The sequence below is a fragment of the Ascaphus truei genome, chromosome 2 (genome assembly GCF_040206685.1).
Source record: "Ascaphus truei isolate aAscTru1 chromosome 2, aAscTru1.hap1, whole genome shotgun sequence".
Lineage (NCBI taxonomy): Eukaryota > Metazoa > Chordata > Amphibia > Anura > Ascaphidae > Ascaphus > Ascaphus truei.
In genome coordinates, this window is record NC_134484.1 from 78,535,421 (window position 1) to 78,550,224 (window position 14,804).

A 14,804-nucleotide genomic window follows, 5' to 3' on the forward strand; every position below is an offset into this window, starting at 1 on the left:
GAATAGCAGTTGCGAGTTTGGGCATTTTTTGAGTTACCACACGGCTTGTTAAAGTGCCAACGCTTTTTAAAAAGCTATTCCCAAGCGATTCTGACGTTATCAAAGCTTTCTGAATAGCTACACATGCAAAAATTACTTGAAAAGTGCACTTAACAAGGGATATGTCACTTATCAAAGCTAGTAATAAGGGAGGGGGGGGAGAGGTGGAGTAACCCCGCTCAGCCACTAGGATATGAGAGTAAGGACTGGAGAGGGTGCTATCAGGGATAAAGATATGTACTGAGAAACAAGGAAAGGATCCCACAAGATGCACTCACTGGGGGTAGAGCTCAAAATAAATAAATTTTATTAATGATAATTTCTTGTTATCATTAATAAAATTTATTTATTTTGAGCTCTACCCCCAGTGAGTGCATCTTGTGGGATCCTTTCCTTGTTTCTCAGTACTTATCAAAGCTACCTGAATAGGCTTAGAGTGAGAGAACCAGCAACTGCATGTTTAGAAATAGTTCTATGGAATGAATGCCTTGGAGAGAATTATTTTGTTCATTAGTGGTAGGAGATAACGGATCCAAATCTGATAGTAGCATTACATCAGGCAAACCTGATTAAAGTTACCTGCTTTACCCAGGTGCTCAACTTGATACTGTTAACTGTTTCTTAGAGCAGTGTGGGGAGTGCATGGAATAATATCAGCATATACAAACAAAACTCTGAAATACGATGCATCCAAATGGAGGCAGTGGGCCAGAAAGTTCCCAGATTCCAAGCACTCCGTCTCATATATCGTTGTTTAACAGTATTAGCATAATTGCAGAAAAAAGGGGGGCGGTGGTAGATGAAAGCAGTTGTGTGAGAGTAATATAAATTAATTCTCTTGTTGCTATAGAAACCCCAGACGGACTCACATCGTAATTGGTTAAATTAAAAAACAGTTTATTAGTACATAATAGATCAATGAATGTCCCACAGACAGTGACACTGGCTGTAGAGCAGTCCAGAATATACCTGTGGTGGCTGTGTACATTGAACTACTCTGTTCACAGAATCTCTCTATGTATTTAAGTGCACAGCAACAATGTGTTTGAAATCAATCCAGTGCAAAACCACACACAGGGCCTAGTCTAGTAGCCTTTATAATCCACGTATCAAGCTTTTTTATCAGTTATCGGCCAAAAATAGCTAAAGCTATTCAGAAAGCCTTGATAAGTGGGTGGTGAAAGCATTTTGTCGCCATTTTTGGCTCTCATCCAAACACGCCGCCAGGTGTGCAGCGATAAGCCCCTTATCGGCAGTTTTTGAAAATCGTGCAATTCTAGTTCTCGATTAGGTTATCAAGGCTTTAAAATGGCGATTTTATCCAAAATTCCTCTCGAAGTTGGCGAGAAGGTGGAGAAAAATGCATTTTTCCTGCATCGGATTGATGCCGGGGATCTCCGTAGCTGATACACATTAATACCAGCACCGGAGCTCCCGACAATGTCTTTCAATGTTTTTAGGCCTAACAGGGGGGGTTGCGGGTGGAGTTAACTCCTTAATTACTTTAGCGGTATTAACCACTAAGGTAATTAAGGGGTTAATATCTCCCGCTACATCCTGGTAGGCCTAAACATCCACCCTTGGGGCTACTACTCCGTTCACCCAATCCCTGTATCCACAATAAACAGAAATACACACAACAACCTTACTACCCACCTCCTCTACCCCAAACAACCCTCCCCTCCAACACATACAGTACAGTAATGGGCAAAATAACTATTATCCACATATGGATAATAGCTCATTTGCCCATTCAAAATCAAACATTAGCTAGCCAGCCAGCATAAAGTAAATAAAACTTTATACTTACCCCTGCCATCATGAAGGGCGTCCTCTTCAGCATACTCCAGGTCCATGTCACTGTTGCCAGCAAGAGTACATGAAAAATACAATCTAATGGCCCCTAACCCCTTAATCATCTTAGCGATTAATAACTGCTACAGTAATTAAGGGGTTAACCCACTCTCCCCCGCTACCTACCCGGGAGGCCTAACCACCCACCCATTGGCCAATATACCCACCATGTACCTATTGATTATTATATTGGTATGATACCACTGTACCAAAGGCATGATAAGCCACTATAGCAGTCAATGGCCAACCTACTAAAAAAACAATCAAGCACAACAATTAAAGAAAAAACAAGCACCTAAATGCCACAACAATAATAGAATTAAAAAGCCTCAACTACACATCAATAAAATTATTCTAACACCAAAACCGCTAAAGAATAAAAATGATAGTGTACCAAAATAATAGAATACAATTAAAGAGACCCCTAACCAACAAAACAAGAAATAAAACCACTAACCAATCCACACATGTACTAAAAACAAGTTGTCCAAATTCCAAGCAATTTAATCTAAACAATAAACAGAAATAGAAAAAATACCAATCCATGCAAAACAAGCATTTGCCAAAAAAAACAAAAAACGCATTGCCTGTCACTGTATTTATCTGGCACAGATAAATACATTGGCAGTCAATGGGCAATGAAAAACATAAAAATAAATAAATACAATGAAAAAACCTGAAAAAAGACATCTACATACATTCAATATTTATCTTACATTTAGAAGTCTTCACCCTCCGAATCCTGGCATTTCACGAAGCTCTTGACCCGTGATGTCATCCTCTGCAATCCAACTCCATCCTCCTTGAAGAACAGCATCAGGTAAAAAAAAAAAACTGTTTTCCTCTGGTTATTACATTAGGGCAAGTGTACTCCTTATACTAGACTTATTCACTACACTTCTTTCTGCCAAGTTGGCTCCTGCTGCATTGCCAGTTCTATTGAGGCTAGAGTATATTATGCTGTAGCACATCCCCAATCCGGTCCTACAATATCTTCATGGTCCAACACCAACTGTTATCCATACCTGTACCCTGTTGGTCCGCCTTTAGGTCAGCGTGTGACAATGAATCGTTAAATATTCTGGCTACGCCTCCTTATCTACATGTTTAAGAGACATCTTCAGAGGCTGCGTGCATATCCCTTGACAAAGCGCGCCACCGTGAAACGGCCGTCGGGATGCACACCTGTTCACTTACTGTAGGCGTTAACTGTTGTCAGCAATACATGTTGTGATACTCTCTGTTCGAGCATTGACATGCTAACCATTCCTACCACAGTACCGGGACATACGCATATACTCTGAGGCGCTTTCAGCAGCTGCAAATATCCACCTTGCTGCCGCCTCCGCACCGGTTATTAGCTACAGTTACTACTGTACCATGATAACTAAATAACATATAGTACTATTGTAGCGTTGCCATGGAAGTGGGGAGTTTCTTTGGCCATAGTGCAGGATACGGTGCGAGCTACGCAACTTGTGCCAAAACAAACACTAGAACACCAAAGCATATGTGCATGGTGCGCGTGCTAGCACATGCGCTACAGGAAGAAACAAGTTTTTATTTCAAGCGTGACATAGGGTCACAGTGGAGTGCGGAAGCTAGCGCAAAACTATGGATGCATACTTAGAAATCCCCTTCCTTCTTGTAGGCTAATTTCACTTGGTCTTTGGTTCCATAACCTATCCGGGGAACTCCCGACACTGGGAAATATGCCTGCACTGCAGATGGTACAGCTCCAATCCGACTGGACGCTGTATCATGTGACTGACTATTACATTTTTTTTAAGGATGTGATGTCATCTCCAAGAGAGGGTGTCTTCAATCCCATTGGCTGTAATACCATGTGATATGAGCCATGTGGTTTTAAGGATGTGACGTACCTCCCTTGGAGACTAGATCACATCATAATAAAAGCCGGTCACATCCAACCGGATTGCAGCTGCACCATCTGACCATAAAATGTGACATCACAGACCCTATATAAGACCTGTTCCATCTCATTTTAGCTCAAGAAGACGAGGCAACTTCCGTTGCTGAATTTACCATGGGGAGTGGATTACAAATAAAGAAGATAGAAGAAGTGAATGAAAGAATGACAGAAGATAGATAGATGATAATGCTGATCATCGCAGAGGATGGAGGTGGATTGCGGGGGATGACGTCGCAGGTCGAAAGCTTCCTGATACGCCAGGATTCGGAGGGTGAAGACAAATATTGAATGTATGTAATTGTCTTCATGTTTTTTATTGCCCATTGACTGCTAATGTATTAATCTGTGCCCCTTAAGGGTACAGATAAATACAGTGACAGGCAATGCGTTTTTAGGCAAATGCTTGTTTTGAATTGGTTATTATTTCTATTTCTGTTTATTATTTTCACTAAATTGTTTGGTATTTGGATGGCTTGTTTTTATTAAATTTTAGGATTGGTTAGCACTTTTATTTCTTGAATTGTTTTTTTTGGTTGGTTAGTTTATGTAATTTTATTCTTTTTCAGTTTTGGTGTTAGAATAATTTTATTGATGTGTAGTTGAGGCTTTTTAGTTATTTTATTCTTGTGTTTAGGTGCTTGTTTATTTCTTTCATTGTTTTTGTATTTTTGTGCTTGATGATTTATTTTTAATAGGTTGGCCATTGACGTCTATAGTGGCTTATCATTCCATATTATATGGGCATGATGTACCACTGTGTCAATCAATGGGTAGAGGGTGGATAGATGTCCCGAGGGTGGGGGGGTTAGGCCTCCTGGATGGGTAGCGGGTGTTTAGGCCTACCAAGTGGTAGCGGGAGATATTAACCCCTTCATTACCTTAGTGTTTAATACCGCTAAGGTAATTAAGGGGTTAACTCCACCCGCAACCCCCGCAAGGCCTAAACACCCACTATGGGCCAAATACCACCTTCACACCCCCGCTACCAACAATAAAATGGGCACTGGTGGTTAACCCCGTCATTGCCTTTGCGGCTAGCAGCTAAGGTAATGAAGCTGTTTTAATAAAAATTTTAATACAAGTATTATGTGAGCAGGGGGTTTCCGGAGCAGAACCGCATTGATTTGAGGTAAGGGGACCCCCTGATTCCTGATATACAGGCCTCATTATGGGGTGCCAGTATCTCTAATGCATTCTATTCCCACGGTCAGGTGACGAGAAACATTTAAATGCATAAGAGATACCGGCACACCATAACGGGACCTGTATCTCAGGAAGCAGGGGGTCCCCGGACCTGAAATCAATGCGGTTCTGCTCCAGAGACTGTGGCGGTGAAAGGGTTAACAAGGCCAATAATAAAGGTATTATGCCCGGCTGGTTAACCCTAAACTGTGTTGGGACGGAAGGGGTTAAAATGTATTGTCACCATAATACCATGTTTTCCCCTACACTACCTTTATTGTCCCTGTTTTGCAGCTCAGAAGCTAGCTGCGGTTGTATGTATGTCTGTAAACTGTGCAAATTGTATTCACGACACAAGGGGGAGCTTCTAGCGCTGTGCCAAGCGCTGATTGAAGCAGCGTGCGTGTACAGTAAGTAAGTGGCTGCTTTGAAGATGGATATCACTTTCTAAGTCGCAGACCTCTAAACCGCAAAGTCAACTGAATAAGTGGTCTGCGGTTTTGCTGAAGTGCTTTCTTGATACATGGTATCCTGCCGTCTCGTTATCCAATTAAGGTGAATTGGTGGCGCGCGACTGCGGTTACCGATCAAAGCCAGCATGGATACATTGTATGCCGGCTTGTAACCCAGACCGATTATAGGTCAAACCGCAACCCACATCATAGAGCCCCTTCAATTAAGTGGATAACTTGTGCTAGGAAAGATCTAGCACTCTAATTTTTGGAGTGCAGCTAGGTAAAAAGAAAAACATGACCATACATATAAGTTTTATATTTGTTGCACACACAGAACATACATATAAAAATAAACTGTGTCTTAATGGTGTTTTCAATGCAAAGGCAGGAACCCTTTCCTGCCGGTCCGGCAATGAATCCATTAACGTGCCAATATGTTATGGATGAATGAGCTGCGGGATTTTTCATCTCCGTACTTCAAAGGTCACCCTGCTAAGTTGGTGCCCCAGTGTCTAGAGAAGTCCGGAGTTGAAAAGCCTCAAAGAACCTAGGTGTTAGTGTGGCCAGGATAAGGCTAAGTATCAGATACTGGTGCGAAGTATGGGCACTTCACACTTGGTAGCCAAACCCCGGACTTACTGTCGCCAGGTAAGAGGTTGGGCCCGGTTTACTAAGCAGCTTAGGTGTCAGGTTGGCGCATGCCCATAGCAGACCGGGAAGTAACTTCTGCCCATTCTATGAACTCCTGGCAAGTCTGGGATAGGTGGGAAAAGTTGTTCCCACGGGAGGGTTGGCTGTGTATGTTAGGGATGGGGCTTTTAACCCTATAAAAATGCCTGTAGCCTAGTCCTAGGGAGATTCACCTGATTCAACTAAGATCAACCAAGAAACGTCCAAGTAAAGCGTCAGCGGTTCCGGAGTGTGAGGGGTTAACTACACCATAATGAAGAATTGCATCCCTCTTCCAAAATTCATTTGAGCTAGGGATTCCTGAATGAATCCTGTAAGGACTTTACAAACATCTTCCTTTCTGCGGAGTTATAGGGGTGGCAAGTTGCGCCCCTAGCCAAGGATTGTTGCGCTACTCAAATCGCGCACCCACTTGCATGCGTGCAAGGGTGTCCAGAGACTTTGTTGTTAAGTCATTCGTTCCGTGACATTTGATTTCGTGTCCCCATCCCAATAAGTTTTATCCAGTGTAATTGTGAAAATTTGTGTGTTTGTCTTAAAAGGAAATAAATTACAATTTATTTTACCCGCCTTGTACTGCTCAGTCCAGAATTCTGGTATTAATGTTTTGGTAAAACCTGGTCTACGGTGACATAGACCCCCTGCTCTTCTACACTAGTATTACAATTTCTATTAAAATCTTGCGATAGCTGGCGAGATATGCGCCGGGAGAGGTGGCTCTCTCTGTGCAGCTGTCTCTGCAGCTCTCTCTGCAGCTGGAACAAATTACCGGTAAGCCCTTTTGAGGGAGGCGATCAGCACATTGCCAGCTACTTGCCCGTTTTGGGATTTTTGCTATCACAGGTAATCAAGGCTTTCTGAATACCATGATAGAAACGCTCAAAAAACTGGCGGCGTAACTGGCCCAGCGACTTTTTTTTTTAATGAAGAATTATAGAATAAGCTCCTATGTCTAGCTATAGAAATTTATACTACGACAGAAAGTAGAATCAATGCTGATATTTGAGTTGTTTTCATTTCATTACAAAGTAAATCTTGAGAGAAATGTTTTACTTTAACAAAAAGTAGCTAATACAGTTTAACATTGTTGGACTAATTAAACAAATTGATACAGTTGATATTATATGACAATGTTCAGATACTATCTGGCGTAGCATTTCCATTGTGAACAAAACAGAAAAATCAATATTATAATACATGAGGAAACTTTGGAAGAAAAGGCAACATTGATCCATCTCCTAAAGAAGTTACAATTGCTGCATCCTTTCACTGGACAAACTATTGGGTTACAATGATTGTTAAATCATTTCATTGTTTCAACCTTTATTCTGCCACTATTAAAAAAACTTGTGCTGCAATGAGATAAGCAATGCCATGCAAAGGGTAAATGACAAAGACTAAGGGCATTGATTTGATACACTCATTATAACATCCTCAGATATATTATATCAGTTATCAATTCTTCCGGTTAACTGATCTATGATGTTATTTGTTGTTAACTACAGTACAAATCAACCTTTGTATTGGAGGTATGGAGCTAGGGAATTCATGAGGATATCAGAAAAGAATCGTTTCAGTGAATGGAACATTATATCAGACATTAATTATCATCATTTTTAATAACGAAACAGAATGAACATACATTTGCAACTGGAATAAAACAATCTCTAAACACTTTTGTTTTTTTTTAGCAGCAATCGCCAGTTAAAAATAAATAAATGAACAAAGCGTATACAGTATATCTGACATATTCGCAAAAATAATGGTAGTGACCATCGCTCTTTCTGGACTTTGGATTAATTTAGAGTTACAGTAGGCTCTAGAATAATCGTTTGGCCTTAAAACGAGGTGTTAGATTACTAATATTGGGTATACATAGTTAGATTACTAATATTGGGTATACATAATGCTCCATTTTTTTAAATGTTTTGAATTTACACCAGCATAACGTTTACACTTAATTGCATCAGCACATGCTCTTAAAAACATGACTTTTGGGTCACTGACCTCAGTCTAAAAAAACAGAGCTTAGCAGGAGTAGACTCTGCAGGCAGTAGTTTGATCATTGGAGGTTAGCCATTCTGTTTTATGCTCTAGATCAGCCTAAAACAACTAACATTTCCATGGAAACATCGAATTTGATGGCAGATAAGAACTAAATGGCAAACTTAGTCTGCTCATTTTACTATCTTCTGTAAACCCTCAGACCTGATTTTATCATTGACTTTCTTTTTAAAATAGAATAGCCTTAGATCTCTCCGAATAATGTTTTAATTCCCTTACTGTATTAGCCCTTTCAGATTAGCCTCTGTTGTGAGGATATAGATATAGATATATATAAATGCTGGGTGCACACAATTATATAGACAAACAAATACACAGTATACTTATCATAAGTCCGGGTGCTCGCAGCTGGACATGGAACACCAACCAGTTCAAAAATTCATACAACAGAAGGGAATCCGCAGCACTCACGTATAAGAAAAAAATTAATTTAATCAAAGGGTCATCAGACAGTCAGACAGTCTCCAGAGCGACGTACATTTCAGACTCCTAGGTCTTTTCAGATCTTGAGAAAAGACCTAGGAGACTGTCTGACTGTCTGACTGTCTGATGACCCTTTGATTAAATTCATTTTTTTTCTTATACGTAAGTGCTGCGGATATATATATACTGCCCTGAGGAAGGTCCCTCTACGAGGACCGAAATGTTGGCTGCCTTGTGTTCACAATACACATCTTTTGGACTATATTTGCGGTGTGCTGTCTTTTTGTTATTAGGATCCCCCTGGTCACTATATGCCTATACCTCTTCTATGGGACAAGCATCTGCCTTCAGCTAAAACGTGAGTGCAAACTTCCATACCAATGACTATATTTATATATATATATATATATATATATATATATATATATATATATATATATGTATTAATTTAAAAAAAAATATTCGACCATACTTGACATGAAGTACATCCTCCAATTTCCACTGAGCCTGTCATACTCCAGCTTCAGAACATGGATGGTTAGAGCACTCCTCTTTCTCTGAAATATGCACCCTTCCTGTACTTTGTTAAAACCCGTAATGTATTTAAAAGTTTCTTTTGACCATGCTGCATTTTAGTATACCTTTCCAATCTAATTGTTTATGTTCTTCTTGAGATATGAGCTCCAGAACTGGCCACAGTGCTCAAGGTGATGTCTTTCTGATGATAAACTGGCATCACTACCTTTCTCTTTTTGCAGCTAATAAAATTGCCCACACAACCTAGAATCTTGCAGGTATTTAATCATTCCTTTGTTACACTGCTTGCCTACTTTTAATTCAACTGAAATAAAGACTCTCAGGTCCCTGACATTATAGTGCCATGAATCCTTTCATCACATCTCTCTGTCTTCTATCCTCCACCAATGTCGTTTCCATTCACCTAACTTAGAATCCAGTGTAAAGATTCAAAATGTGTATCTTATGTGGGACAATGCCAAATGTCTTATTAAAACCTAGATACGCTACATCTACAGCTATCTCTGGATCTACAGTATTAGTTTGGTCACTAGTAAAATAAAATCAATTTTATTTGTTTGACATGATTTCACCCCAAGTTAAATGCTGCCTAGCCTTTTGTAAGTTTCTGGACTTTATATATTAAAAATGATTTATTTCAAGAGTATTTCCATGTATTTCATCACTACTTATGTCAGACTCACTGGCCTGTAGTTGCCTGCCTTAAACATACTTTTGTTTTTGTAAAGTGGGACTATGTTTGTTTTCTTTTCCTCTCTTCGGGAAATACTATACACCTGTTAATAGTGAATGGTTAAATATCTCTGTTAAGGGTGTTGCCAGAACGCCCCTATGTTCTTCTCTTGTGTTGAAAGTTATCCTTCTTGGATACAGTTTTGAAAGATCTATTAGGACTCTCCTCTGAACGTGGACTTATGTGAACCTCTTTATATTCCTGTTCCCTGGCTGTGGTCCCTTCCTTTCACCTTCAGTTATCAAGAGGAAAAATAATAGTTATCGTAGTCTGCTATTGTAAATATTTGTCTATCTGCATGACTACCCTCTTCTGTCTTTAGTGCTACCATCAATCCTTTTGTTTTTCTCCCTTTGGCCAAGATACAGTACATAAAACTCCATTAAAGTGGAGCTAATATTGCACCCGGTAAAAAAACAAAAAAAAACACACATGGCTGTTATTACTGTAATTTTAATATAGTATTCATCAACAATGTGGTAATAATTTACTGGGTGCGATATTTGGGCCAAACTTGCGATGTGCGAATTAATGCTACTGTTAATGTGTTAAGTACTATATCGCGATAATATTTAGATCATAGGGTTCTCTAATATCTATTATTATAGAAGCCTATGATCAAAATAACTGTAACTGTGTTCCCCCTACCCCCTGGGAGATTCCCCTGTTAACAGGTGTGTAGTGCCGAGTACCTGCTGGTTCACAGAAGCTCTGAAGTTCTGCCGTGTTGTTGGGGAAGACAGAACAGGCTTTTGGGGTGATAGCTGGTTCTTTCTCACTCTTGGTTCAGCACCTCCATCTCTCGCAGGCTCCAGGAGTGCTGGGTGCAATCCCTGAGGGAGAACTATCTGATACTTCCCCTGATAGATTGCAGACTCAGGCAGGAGTATATTTTAGAACACAGGCACCGCCTTATTCTCTCTGCAAAGAATAGAGCAAACAGTCAGCAACTGCATTCACTACTGTAGCACTTGAAAGCACCTTTGGATGGTCCCTGGATACAACTCCCAGACATGGGCCCTAAAGGTCAGTCTTTGCTCTTCCCCTACTGCCTAATGCAGCAGGGGGTATAGTCCTCACTCCCACTCCCCTAAGGGAGGGGACAGAAGAAGGTGACAGAGCCCTGCACACCTCTTCCGTAGGACCAGTCTCTCTCAGGGGAGAGACAACTGACTAAATTTAGGAAGTGTAGCCTCTTAAGTACCCTGGGGGAGGGTCCAAGGCCTGAGCCGAGGATTGGGCAGAACACAGGCCTCGGCCCGCCTCCCCCCATGTCACTCAAGGGAGCTGGTTGGGCCTAACACTGCCTGCACTGTACCAGGACTTACATGTCATTAAAATCACCAAAATAAACAATTTGGGGGTGGGGGGGTGGGATTTCAAGCAAATATTGTTTCGTTTCATAGGCGTTCTTAAATCCTAATATCCTAAGTGACAGAAACAGTCATGTTATTACTGAGTAATCAAGATTTACAGTAATTGACATTTTAATTCTCATGTATCTTCTGTGATAAATTATTAGATTACTAAACATAGACTGACCTCAAAACAAAAATGTTACATTGAGTTAATCTCATGTCATCTGTGTTCCCCAACCCGATGGGAGATCCCACTGTTACACAGTGTTGTGGTGCTCACATGCAGGTATACAGAAGGCCCTGAGCTTCTGCTGATGTTAGTTGGGAAATCAACAGGCCAGGCTTTTGGTGATCCACAGCTCTCTTCTCCTTTGGTACAGCGCCTCCATTACCACAGGGCCTATCACAGATTGCCGCAGTCCTTTGTAGAAAACACTCTTGCTCTGCCCCTGACCATCTGCAGCCCCAGGCAGGAGTATAAAACAGATAACTGGTTTATTCTTCACACAGCCGTACACAGCATACATCACAGTATACTCTTCTCTCTGGTCCCTGGACTCAGGGCTTGAGGCCCCAAAGGTCTATCCCTATCTCCCACACTCCCTGGTGGAGCATGGGGTAGCTGCTTCCACTCCCCTGTGGGACGGAAGGCCTGACACCTGGTCCCTGGTTTCAGGATAGAACTCACCTCTCTCTGAGGAATGAAAGAGAAGAACCTAAATGTGGAGCTGCAGCCCTTTTTTGTTACCAGGGAAGGGTCCCAAGTCGACACCCCTATTATGGGCAGTGCGTTGGCCTACCCCCACCACCCCTGTAACTAGTAGGGAGTTGTTTACTGCAGTAGGGCAGAGATAAACCTAAAACTGGCTGCACTGGTAGCAAGATGTATGTAGGTGTTAGGTAGGAAAGATTAGTAGACCAGGGGGTACCTGGCTACACTAATAATCTTAGTTTTCAGGGTTTAAAAGCACAGTAGTTGAACATGAAGGGAACAGCATAGTAGATCAACAGTATGTTTTAATCTTGTACAATAATTCTGGTAAATTTCAAACAGAGAAATACTAGGGCACATTAAATTGTACAAGATGACCATAGTTTTGCTATAATAACTGCATTCATATGTACTGTAGAGCAGGTTTTGTATGGTATAAAAGCACCATAATTATGCTTAATTTGTATGTTAACTCAGAAAATCAGGACTGTTCACTGTCCCTGGTGTACAGTGTACAATTTTGGGGGGAAGATGAGAATACTATACTAATACTAAAGTGATGACCACTTCAGAGGCTGTTTTGTCAGCTTTGGCAATATATTAGCAGGTTAATCTCCTCTTATATGTGTGGCATTATTCCATAGAGAACATTGTAATTCAAATCTTGTAACAAAGCAATTTGAGTAATTATAGTGCTGAAAGTATAGTTAAAAGTGTAGACAAAAAGTATACAATACAAATAAATACAATATATCATTATTCCAACATCTAAGGTTACATATGTTGCCCACCTGCTATTGCTTGTACGTCAGATTGAGAGGTAAACTCTGTCAGTAATTTCAAACAGATGTAACTCATAATGTTCCCAATTATACTGGATCACATAATTGGTTGTTTGAATTGCAGATGTTTTAGTGGAAAGTAGGAATATCTTCCCAGCACAAATGCCAGGTAACTCAGTGCTGTTTTTAAAGTGTGTTGTACTTCTTAACACATACACAAAGGGTACTGTGTTTGGCTAATAAAGTAAGTGTGGGAAATGATCATGAAAATTACAATTAATGCTATTTAAAATCTAAAACACACCTCACCAAACCAAAATATATTATACCCACTAAACACACACTGTACAAGAGCCACAAAATCATTTTTACATCAACTAAATCTGTTCATACTATCAAGTAAGCAGAATTTCCTGTCAGATTTCACAGTTAATTGAGATTAGTTCCTAGGAGGTAATTTAGGAGCCACACACAGTAGTGTCCTCTAGTTCACTTACACTGTTAAGAGTTTTTAGTTTAAATGGCAAACTGAAAGCACATTATGAACTAAATATAATGAATGACTATTAAGGTGATTGCAAATAAAACAGTGATACAAATTGTTATTAAACAACATAGGTAAACTTAACTCTTTTAGAGCTGAGTTGGAAATAACTGAAGTAAGCTCAAAGCTACACATAGTAACTACAAGATGGCAGAAGAAAAAACAAAGACTAGACCACATTTATATGGGTAGCAGTACTAAATCAGAAACGCTTCACAGTATATAAAATCGGGAAAAACAAGTACTTTACCGTTTATGAAATCAAGAAGTAAAAAGGGCCATAGAGAAAATATGAGATCTGAGCGAATTCACGTCACGGAACACCAGAAAGGATATTAATAAAACAACTAAGAAAAGCAGGCTTAAGGGTCATATTAAGTATTCAACAGCTCTGCTGCAGCAGACATTCTGCTTTTGGATGCTTTTGGCTGCAGCCTTCCTCTTTCTATTCCTTTGGTAATGGCAACACGGGACTCACCTCGTTATATTCTTACCTTACTCTCAATTCCATCACTAACCATTTTGCTTACTCCTTCTCTTATCCTGTGGTCATTGTATTCGGTCCCTATACATTCACCATTGACTTCAGGTATGCCCAATTTGTATTTTTGTCACGGGAGACAAGGTTTTTCAACACCTTTTTATACCGTGATCATTGATTGAGCAAACAAGGAGGTAAAATTAATTGTAAATTATTTCAGGAAAAGACATACACACAATGTAACACAATTTACACGGTTAACACACTTACTGGGAACGGGGCTAACAAATAAAATTGTCCTTTAAACGAAATTCACAAAAATGACCTCTATAGGATCCCTTTCCAATGACCGGGAGGTACTCACGAAAGTCCTGGAACTGATTTCGGCATGCAATGCCAGCTGCGACCGCTGCGTTCTCAAAAAGCGGGAATTATCTCACTCAAATTCTTGGAAGCCGGCTCGCATCTATTCAGCACAGAGCTTCTTTGAATTTGTCACTGTTGGTTTGGATTAGAATCTCCACTCCTGATTGGCTGCAAGGCTCCTTATGGGTTTCAGTGCCCCATTCACAAACCTCTACAGCCTATCAGAGCTTGGGAATTCTCCTGCCAACTAATTACTGATTTGCCGGTATTGTAAAGCCGGGAGGGCACATTTTTTTCATTCTGCAAAGGGGCATGCGCCAACCTGGGACCTCTGCCTCTTTGCATACTGAGCCCACCCGCTGTCCAGGCTCCACAGAGTCTGGGTTCTGACCGGATAGCCCTGTGTTAGCTCAGGATGCGGGTACTCAAGCAGAACTGCAGTTCCCCTCCTGTTCTAACACCTTGGCATCCCTCAGGCTTTCAAGTCCGGACTCCACACAGACCCATAGGCACCAAGCTTGGTAGCCATCTGGTCCATCGGAATCCATGACTTGGAAATCCCACAGTTCATTCACAGGTTATCAGCATATACAGTATACCTATTAAACATAACTCTTTAATAAAATATACTATGTCCTGTCTTTTGTGTGA